Source organism: Geospiza fortis, unplaced genomic scaffold, assembly GCF_000277835.1.
Source record: "Geospiza fortis unplaced genomic scaffold, GeoFor_1.0 scaffold116, whole genome shotgun sequence".
NCBI classification, from domain to species: Eukaryota; Metazoa; Chordata; class Aves; order Passeriformes; family Thraupidae; genus Geospiza; species Geospiza fortis.
The window spans coordinates 466,956-477,419 of NW_005054542.1; positions in this window are offsets into that span (position 1 = coordinate 466,956).

Genomic DNA, 10,464 nt, shown 5'->3' on the forward strand with positions numbered 1-10,464 from the left:
CTTCACAAAGAAGAAAGACTGTCTATTTTTTTTAAGCCATATGTTTTTTGAATCTAAGAACTAGGTCTCCTGCATTTGTCTAACCACACCAAGGAAAGCAACTTCAGCTGACATTGAATGTCACAGAGACTTACAAGTACATAACCAAGAAATTGAACACAAGAATTGTTAAATTGTCATTGACAGATTCATGTCTATGTAGTTATTCAAATGCAGGTTGCAAACAAATAGTTTTGCCTGCTATGCCTGCATCTCTGTTACGTTTTCAATTTTTCCTGTATTTTCCCCTTTTTAACCATGCTTTCCTTCAGTACTCTCGTGGAGAGGATCTACACTAATGATCAGGAAGCTTACTAATTTACTCCTCTGTGGAAGCAATGAAATACACTTTAAAAGTAACATCATGAGCCACGGATTTCAAAATGGTCTGTACAAGCTGTAGGGGTCCACTTGTGCACGTCTCACAACTGGACTCTACCTCAGAAAATTGAAATTATTCTTAATGATGGAGGGAAGAGATGAAAGTTATGTCTGCTGTGCTTTGGAGGTTTGATTTTTGAGGAAGTAAGAATGCAAATTATTTTATCTAGTATGCTGAAGATGAGAGAGAAGGATCAGGTGTGTTCAGACTCGTGTTTTACCAGCACAATACATTTTGTATCTGGTTTGGTTTAAAACTTAAACATCTGGTAATGCTGGATACCAGAGCCAAATGGGTATCAGTTGCTTTCAAAATGTCCATCTGCTGCTGCAAAATCTGCACGAATTGTTACATAGCAACCTGTATTTCCTCTTGCAGTTGGAATCCCTGGGTTACCCTTTGTTTGCTCTGTGAGTGTGTTGTCCTTGAGAGAGACAGGGTAAATCCTGTTGTGATGCCAAAGCTTTGCCCAGTAGATGTTAGAGCTTACTGTAAAATGTGCTTATATAAATGCTATTTTGCAGATGGCTATGACACTGAAAATGTGGTTGTACCTGAACGAAACATCACTTCTCTCCTCCCCATTCTCCACTTAAAATGAACCACTGATTAGCATCTACCTTTTCATGTATATAGTTTAACCATTTAGTATGAAATAACTCAGGAGACTACACCTTTGATTAAAAGAGATCTGAAATGTTTTATTTGGTATGTGATAAGGAGAAATATTTCAGTTTATGGTACATGAAGAGAGTAATTTTTAAGTGGCGGTATATGTTGTTGGAACCAATTTTGCAATAACTGTAATGTAGTGCAGAATAGTAGCTAATTACAGGCTTTAACAGAGATGTTTTCCCAAACAGCTATTTTAATAGTGTGAAACCTGACATTAATACACAATTTCATAGAAAAACTGTAGAGCTTGGCTTGTAAGTACCATACTGATCTTGAATTTTTTTCCGTTTCCATTTTGTCATTTTCTGACAACTGGCAAATATTACACAATTAGAGATACAGTTATTTTTCTCATTCAAGAACTACAATCAGGAACAGACTAAAGATTAATAAAGCTGTTTGTTAATGCAAATAAGCTCAATGGTGATTTCTTAGTATCACTATGTACTAAATTTTTTCAGACTTACAGTTCCTCTTAGAAATGGAGGACTATTATTGCTGACACACTTCCTCTCTCTCCCTCAATGAGACTGCAATAGTGTGTAAAGCAATTTGCCTTTCCTTGTAAATTCTTCTTTTCTGGTAAACAAGGTGATTTAAAGTAAAGGGATTGTATTCTACACCGTGGCTTACACTTAGAATTTTGGGGAAGCAGTCAGAATTAAGTTAAGCTATCTCTCATGAGCTTACTTATGCCAAATTCCTTTCTCAAAAGTATCAGTGAATTTTCAGTTCAAACTTAGAAAATACTAACTTAGATGATACTGAAATGCTTTGATGGCATGCTTTTATTTGAGGATTTTATTAATGTTTTGGTATTATAATTAAGTTTTATTTACAGATATGACGCTAATATTATTAATTTGTTTATTAGATCAATGTAAATAAAGAGTTTTTAATAGAGGTAAATTTAACTATTTCTATGAAACCTTTGGACTTATAGGAAACTATTTTTAACAGAAATAGGCTCAGCAAAAATATTTTTCCAGCATCTATTTTATAGAAATTTAAATATATTTTTTTACTACTAGAAGGATCTCTGACCTTCTTTATTTTTCAAATACTTTTTAAATTATATTGCCCTTGAGCAGTAGACATTTTAGATAAGCTTGACAACATGGAAATGTCAACAAATTGCAATCTTGTCTGACAAAGCAGCAACATATTAATATTCATGTATCATTAATTTTCATTTAGGGTATGAATAGACTTGTTTGTATAAATAGTTAAGAACTACATCTAAAATATTCTTTAATGTAAGTTCTTTTCCCATACTGATCTATTTGGTGAACTGTAGTAGCATAAATGTTATTATCATAACATTCTATATTTTTATGCATCCAAAGCCTACTTTAGTGTAGGAGATAGAGCTCTGAGAGGACATAAGAGAGAGAGAAGTATCTATAGGTCTATAAAGTTTATTAATTTTCATAGATGATGAATGGGTAATGTCATTTTTCTGTTTCAAAAAAACCTTTCAAAATACATCAGTGAGGTATATAAGTGACATCCTTTTTTATTGGAACAAGTAATTGAACATTGAAAATAATGCTATTTTGTTACACTGGTACGAATGTAAAAGAAATAAGAGCAGCTAAACAGAGACTAGATTAATTTCTTAAATAGGGGCTTAATGGCACCTATCAAGCACATTGGTTCCCCCATGTCAAGGCTTCCCTAATTTAGTGATTGAAAGAAGAATGCATCAGAGAAATTTCATGTCACGTATGTCATCTTGTCTTTTTTGTTCCCTAGGTATCCACTGCCAGTAATTTATCGATAGCACCATCTGGATGGGTAGCTCAAGCGAAAAGTATGAAAAACTGAAAAGAGTTTACAATAAGAGAAACATCTAGTTGAATAAGACTTGACTCAGAAAGCAATTGGAACCAATTTATGCTGGCACAGGTTGCCTAGAGGCGTTGTCAATGTCCAATCCACAGAAGTGTTCAAGGCTAGGTTGGATGGAACTCTGAGCAACCTGGTCTAGTGAAAGGTGTTGGAATTAGGTGATCTTTGAGGTCCCTTTGAACCTAGGCCTTTGTATGATTTTATGATTCTATGATATTTGTGTGGTTTTTAATTAATATATTGCTATTTCAACTTAAACACCTTTCCCAAACAGAAGAAACATCAGAAGAGTCTTTTTAGGAAGGTAGTCACAGATTACAGCTACCTATGTGCATGGACAGGAAAACTCAACCTTATACAGAAGATGTAATCTTTGGTGAGCATAAAATAAAACTAAACAGCACTGAAGTCTCAGGGTGTTTTGATTTTTTCTGAGAAAGGAAATCTAGCATCTTGGGAAACTGAAGGGCCAATGAAATCATGACATAAAAAAATGAGGAGAAAGACATTGTAGAGTTGAGAGTAATAAGAATATTTTAATGGTCCAATTTCAGTAGATTTTTTTTCCTGCAATACCTAGTGAACAGGAGTAAAACAGAAATATTTGTTAATATTTTCTTAATATTGCAGTATGAGAAATGACTCCTTTCCAGCCAATCTTCCATAACTAAACAAATGGATAAAAAACCAAAACTTTACAAGACCAAACTTCTCTGGGCCTGAGAGTTCTGGTTCTGTTGAAAGTGGGAAAAGGAGTGAAGGAGTGTGGCTCAGGCTGTAACTTTCATGATGTCTTTAAAGAAGCAGAATTTTTCTGTATAATTGTAAGTTTTAATTTCATAAGTAGATAGCATGAGGATAATATGAGGATTTAGTTAAAATGACATCAGTTAGTTTCTCTTCAAAATATGAAACAAAGGTGGATTTATGTTTTCTTTTCAGTTAAAGAAATGATTAGCTATTCCTCCTCCCAAAGCAAATATTAGTCAACTAGCTAGGTGACTGCTTTGTAAAGTACTGCATCTTTTAACATTTCTGTGCTTTTCAAACAGTTCTGCTATTAGTGATTAGTACTTTTATGGAATTTGGGAGGGATACTTTATTGTTCTGGTATAATAAAACTTTAACATCAGATTTATTGATAACTGTGAGTAAAAGAGAGGAACTGCCCCTCATCAATTTCTGATTTACACTTTGTGGTGAAAGTAACAAAAGTTAATGAGTTCTGAACACACTGGTCTTTTGAGGGGGATTCTTTTCAATAAAATCTTTGTTAGAAAGATTACTTGACATGTTTATAAAGGACAGATAGGTGAAAGCAAAAATTTAGAGAGCCAAATAACTGATTTTAACCATGTTTTTTTAAGGAAGACTAGTTTTGTGAACCTTTTTAAGACTTTCAAACAAAAAGTAACTATCCTGTGATGCAAGTACGGAAATTGTTATGTAATCAATCTCTATGAATGTAAAGAGTATCAGAGTCCTATAATTGAGGAGGCTATATTCTAATCATAAATAGGGCTAAAAAATTCTGTGGATCAAGGCATATCAGAATGCTTTCTTAACCAATTGTTCTTAAACAAAAAGTAATCAAAAAAGCAAAGAGACCCATCCCTCCCCCAGCTCTTTCACTCCCTCTTGCCCCCTTCCCACCCCTCACCACCAGACTACAGGGAAAAAAACTCAAACCAACCAACCAACCAACCAATCAACCAACTAATCAACCAAAATAATTCAGAAAGAAAAAACTGAGTAGCTCCCTGCATTGCATTTAAAATGTCTATCAGAATGTCAAGGTAACTCATGATTCTAAATATTTCTGAATATATCTTAGCAAAGAAGATTTAGCTGGAAATCTTCCCTTTCAAGTGTAATTCGCAGTTTGGGAATTTTAGTACTCAACTCAGAGCTGTTTGATTCTACTTCTAAACAGGAGAGTAAGGCATAGTATTTCTCCCAGGCAACCATTTCCATTATTGTCAGAAAACTATTTTTCTTTAGCCTGGTAGGACATTATTAGATTAATTAGTTTTACCAATAGAATTTGTCAGTATTCTAGAAAATTCTTTTGGGTAGCAATTTCCCCTCCATGAAGGTTTCATGGCATTCAACATATTGAGATAATATAGTACACTTTTGTCTCTCAGATTTCAGTGGTCTGTCAACATGGCAACCACTATGAACTGCATAGAAGATCCATATAATTGTCAAGAGACAATTTTTGCTTTGGGGTATGGAAAACAAGGTTTTTATTGTGGTCATTTGGTGTCTTATTTAAACAGTGGTCCAGAAATAAGAAAGGATTTAAGAAAAAGAATTCTTTCTGGATAAAACAAGCAGGGAATAAATTTATTGGCACCACATTTGGAGATGCTTCTTTGATGTCTTTTCACCATTCCTTTGTCAACGAGAATCAAGACAAATGACCTAAATCCAGTGTACTGTATAAAGATCACTACATTTGCGTCTCTGCTGGTTCACACCTCTTGCTGCTTGGCTACATATCTGGCAAAGCTAATGACTGACCTCAGGTACAGATTTATGAAAAGGCAATTGTCCATCACTGTTTTCTTTCTTTGATTCTATTCCTGTGGTGATTTACACATGGTGCGTAAAAAGGAAGGTCACAATTTTTCACCATCTTATCTAACAGTGTAAATATGTGGGGATGAAAAATGTATTCTAGTTTAACAGATTCACTCCATATTAAAGAAAAAAGAATATTAGTGATGTAGTCTAAAGATCACTCAATGTAGTAAAAGTTGCTGCCTTGGGGAAATTGGAAAACAATGCTTCAATGACAGTATTTAGTTGTGTGACAGACAAATATCTCAGTCACTGGCATACATTTCAACACCAAATAGATGGATGAGTAATGATACTCTGCCTCTGGCGAACAAACAAGATGAAATGCCCAAAGTTTATTTTTTTTCAAAGGGGCTAGTTGAAACATCTTTCAGGTTCCATACACAAAGAATACCTGATAAAAACACTTAGGAAAAAAACATAATCTCAAAAAATTATAACTAACATATCACATAGGACAACCTATCTTAACTGAACTAAAAATAGCACAAGGATAACCTTATGACGTTTCAACCAGAAGGGTACAGAACAGTCAATTACAAGAAAAAAAACCCACATCTCACCTCAGTTCATAAAAGTATATGTTAATTTGTTTGCAGACAGATGTACAGATTTTATTGAGTTAATGGGAATTTTAGAAAGGAAGACATCTGAGGAAGTGATACAGGGACAGCCCATCAGCAGCCACCTTTCCATCTGACAGACATGTCAGTTTTAAGTTGCCAGTTGTCTACAAAACCTGCCAAGAAGACAGATGCCACCATGGGGTAGTGCACATCAGAAGTCCCTGCCCCAGGTGAAAAACAGTTTAGCATAATGTTGTATTACTTAAAAAAGCATGAATCTTCCTTATAGTTGAAAACTCAGGATTTTATTAAGAAGCTCAATAACCAGTGGAATTTGAAGATGAAGTCTTAAATTGTAGGTGAAATTATAGGTTTTATGAGACTTCCAAAGAGCTCTGGATTTTCTGGTACTCTTTCTTGCAAAACACACAGTCTGTCTAGATTTTATGGCTAGATTTTAATTTAAATTGTTGATCCATGGATTTTAATGAAAATATTTTTAATTAAGGTGTCAGGAGATTGGAAAATTGAGAGTAAATCATGGAGAAGTTTCTGAATATTCAGAAGTATTCAGAAGAAGGTAGACGAGAGGTTGGATCTATTAAATATTGAGTTCTGCAATTTCAAACAGAGAATCTACATATAGCATATATGTATTTATAGTTTACGTATATACATAGGGATACACTGGTTATGAATAGGAAGGATTAGGTCTGCTAAGAAACAATACTTCCTGACAACAGCCATGAAAATTTGCCTTTCCCTCCTGTATTGTGATCTCTAACTACTGTCAATCAAAGGCACTAAATAGCAGCAAGTGGAGCTGAAAATAAAATTATTCTCTAGATTTCCAGACCTGGTTTCTTCTTCAGGTTTAGCAAGGAAATCAGGAGAGTTTATTTGTTTCTCACCCCCCGCATCTCCCCCTGCCCCCGCCTGCACAAACAAATATTTTCTGTCAAAGAGTTACGCATCTATAAAATTATTCAAACAAAAATCCTGTCTCCTGTTTTTATGTCCTGCATTATTTCCACAGTGACTCCCTGTTAGGTTGTGGTAAGGAGAAAGAGAGGATATATGGAGAATTGGAATTGGTCCATAAATTACCCAACAACTCTCTTTTCAGGTTCTTCTAAGGCTCATAGTTGTCTATGTACTGAAAGTGCTCTGATGTCCCACTAAAAAACTACAAAACTTCCTTTTGCATTTAGGAGAGATAGCTTTTTATGAGCAGATTCTGACTAGATTGAACTGTAGGAGGGAAACCAGGAAGAAAATGCTTATCAGGCTACCTAGATTAGGAGAATTCACTTCCTCTTTCGAGACTAGTGATAAAGCAGTGTCTGTCAGCAACTGGCAGTTGTAGAACCTGATCAAAGATGAGTTGCTGAGTGATATCCTGCCAAATACAGTATTAAAAAAAAATTTGTGCGGCAGGTTTCTTACTCAGGTTGTCCATTTCTACATATGAGCAGAAGGCACATATTTTTCAGCCATGTCTTGGAAAAAAATAAAAGATGCTAGTGATAAAGATGTGGATATAATGAGATACATAGGGGAAATCCATATTTTTTCTAATATAATATAAAAAACTAGTATACTTGTGGGTCAAGATGTAGAAACAGAATGTGAGAAGGTACTGGCATGAAAAGCTTGCATTGAAAAAATTTTGGACTTGTGGTGTTGTGGGACTAGCCATCAGAACATTCAAGAGTGATATCCCAAAACCTTTCTGTCTGATTTTTGGAATATAGACAACAGTGATGTTGGTGGAACTGCAAGGCCTTTCCTCAGTGAAAGAATGAAGAGCTTGCTGTTCATGAGGCCTTTCTGCTCTCTTGTATGGTGAGCAGTGTATTATTTTTGCATTGCTATTGCATGATAATAATAATTGTGGTAATATTATGGTTGTCCTGATGTAACTTCTCTGAATTTAGGATGATACTCAAAAGTTCTGTTCCGATATTTTTTCATGTTTCTGGTAGATGATAACAGTGTGTGATTCCATCACCAGAGAGAATTTCCACAGAATTTAAAGCCCTCTGAAGAAAAGTTATAATTTTGTGATATTAATGTGTTTTTTCAAATCAGAAAATTAAATGTGGAAAGTGCTGAACTCTACAGAGCATTCATATCCTAAAATAAATAGAGAGGAAATTGTCAAAGAATTTGAAACCTTCCACTATAGTGGTTAATGCTTGAGGTTCTGCAAGGTGCTGCACCTTCTCTCACTCTTCTAGGGTGCTGGGAGTCCAGCTAGGAAGCTGCTGAGTCCAGGACAATACAGTCAGGTTCTTTTCATGTTCTTGGCATTGTGTAATCACAGTAAGGTATAACATGAGGCATGAACACAAAACAGATCAGGAAAACAGTTCCAGTGTTTCATTTCTATCCAAAACAAATGATCTTGAGGTCCTACATTGCTGTTCTGAGATAAGAATTTCCTTCATTCAGATTCAGATGAGAGAGAGCGCTTCTGACCTTGAAAGTACTGCAGCAGTGCCCCTTTTCTACCTCAAGCTTGAATTTTTCAGCGCATTTTTAATAGTAGATTTTCACTCTGTGTTTAATAGGTGTTGAACACAGGTGTTTCTCCAGTTTTGCTCAACAGAAGTTTGTGTGCTTTGCTGATTCTGTAACAATTGTTACAGCAGTTCACGGAAATATCCTGTGTGGGGTGGCATGCCAGAAAGTGCTGGGTCAGAGCCTCTCCTGTGCTGAAATATGCCTTAGGCACCCATCTGTGTCGCTGGCAAATAATTCTTCTTTGAAGAATTTCAGGTTCACTATGTATGCCAAATCATAAGACAGGAGCTGAGGGATATATTTTGTTTTGTTGAGGAGTGATGTGTTCAAATCTGCCTTTCTCCCTGCTCCTGCAGGATACCTCCACTTTGTGTCAGCTGAGACATCATGGTATCCTGTGCATACAATCTCTAAGATCTCATCTGTGATAAGCAATAGAATAATCAAAAGGAAAACAAGCTTGTAAGTTTGGAATGCTGGGTTTGTAATTTGTTTGTTGGGTGGTTTTTTTTTCTTATTTTATTATTAATTTTTTTAATTTTTTTTTTTTTAAGAAGTCAATTTTTTTCTGCTTACTTAATATCTTATCAGGAGATTACTCTGAACTGATGTTTGAGAGGACTGATCATTTTTTAATCACCTGTCATTCTACCTTCCTGCTTTCTCATACATGATTGATTTTACCCTACAATTAACTATTCTAGTGGTCTATTAGAGTTCAGAGATTTAGTCCTCTTCCTCTTTCCTTATTTTTGTAGGAAAAACCCTCCAGTTCACCTTTTCCAGCCCTTAGTTCGTCATGTTCAAAGGACTGGAAACATTAGGAGAAAATCTTTCAAATTTCTGCATGAAAGAAGTCCTAGGTACAGGCCTGGGGCTAAATATTGCCTTTACAGCCTTTAATAGGAAGGGGAAAGATGCATTTTCCCTGAATTTAAATCTCTTACTAATAGTGGAAAACTTTGAAATTTTGTGAGTGTTGAATAAGAGGACATTTCAGCCTGCATTTCAAATATAAATACCTTTATGAAGGTCTAGAAAATAGGTATTTTAAATCTGAGTTTGTCTAAAAAAATCCATCATTGATGAAAATTTCATTCCAGCTAGAAGTTTAGTAGAATTTTTTTATGAGTAAGAGAGTGTGTTTAAAATTCACAGCTGACATCTGCAATTGGCCATTCCATGGAGTATGATGTCATTCCTCAGTACTCTGGCTTAGAGTTCTCTCACTTGCATATCCCATCAGTGAAGAAATTAATGGATAAATTGACTTGAAGATATTATTTTATTTGTTCTTTTCACTTTAATTAAGCTATAAATATCTGTTATTTTTTTTTTCAGAACAAACAGCTCACCCTGAGTACACAGAGCTTTTTCAGGACAAAATACTTCAAAAGGCAAATTGCAAGTCTTTCTCAAGTAAGAAAACAAGATAAAGTTGTTGATTATGTTTGTGGTAAGAAGGGTATGAGCAGGAATATCTCCCATGGTTGTACATTATATCCTGAAAATAAAATTTATTGCATTTATGAATTTCAAACCCTTGTGACAGAAAATTGTTTTGAGAACAAAACTCTTTTCCTCCCACAAGTGGCTTAAAGTACTCAATTTTAACATGCAAAACTTGCCAGACTGATTGCCTTCACTTAGTTGTTTACATTCATAATGGTTTCTTCTTTGTATGGGGTTGTTAGGATTAAAAACAAACCTAGTTCACATTTCCAAGTCATTAAATCAGGAGTAACCATGTCATAGCCTTATTTGAAGATGACAGCTTTTGGAAGGCCTTTCAAAATACTTTTTTTAGTTTTGTCAGTAACACTGAATTCCTGAGCTGCA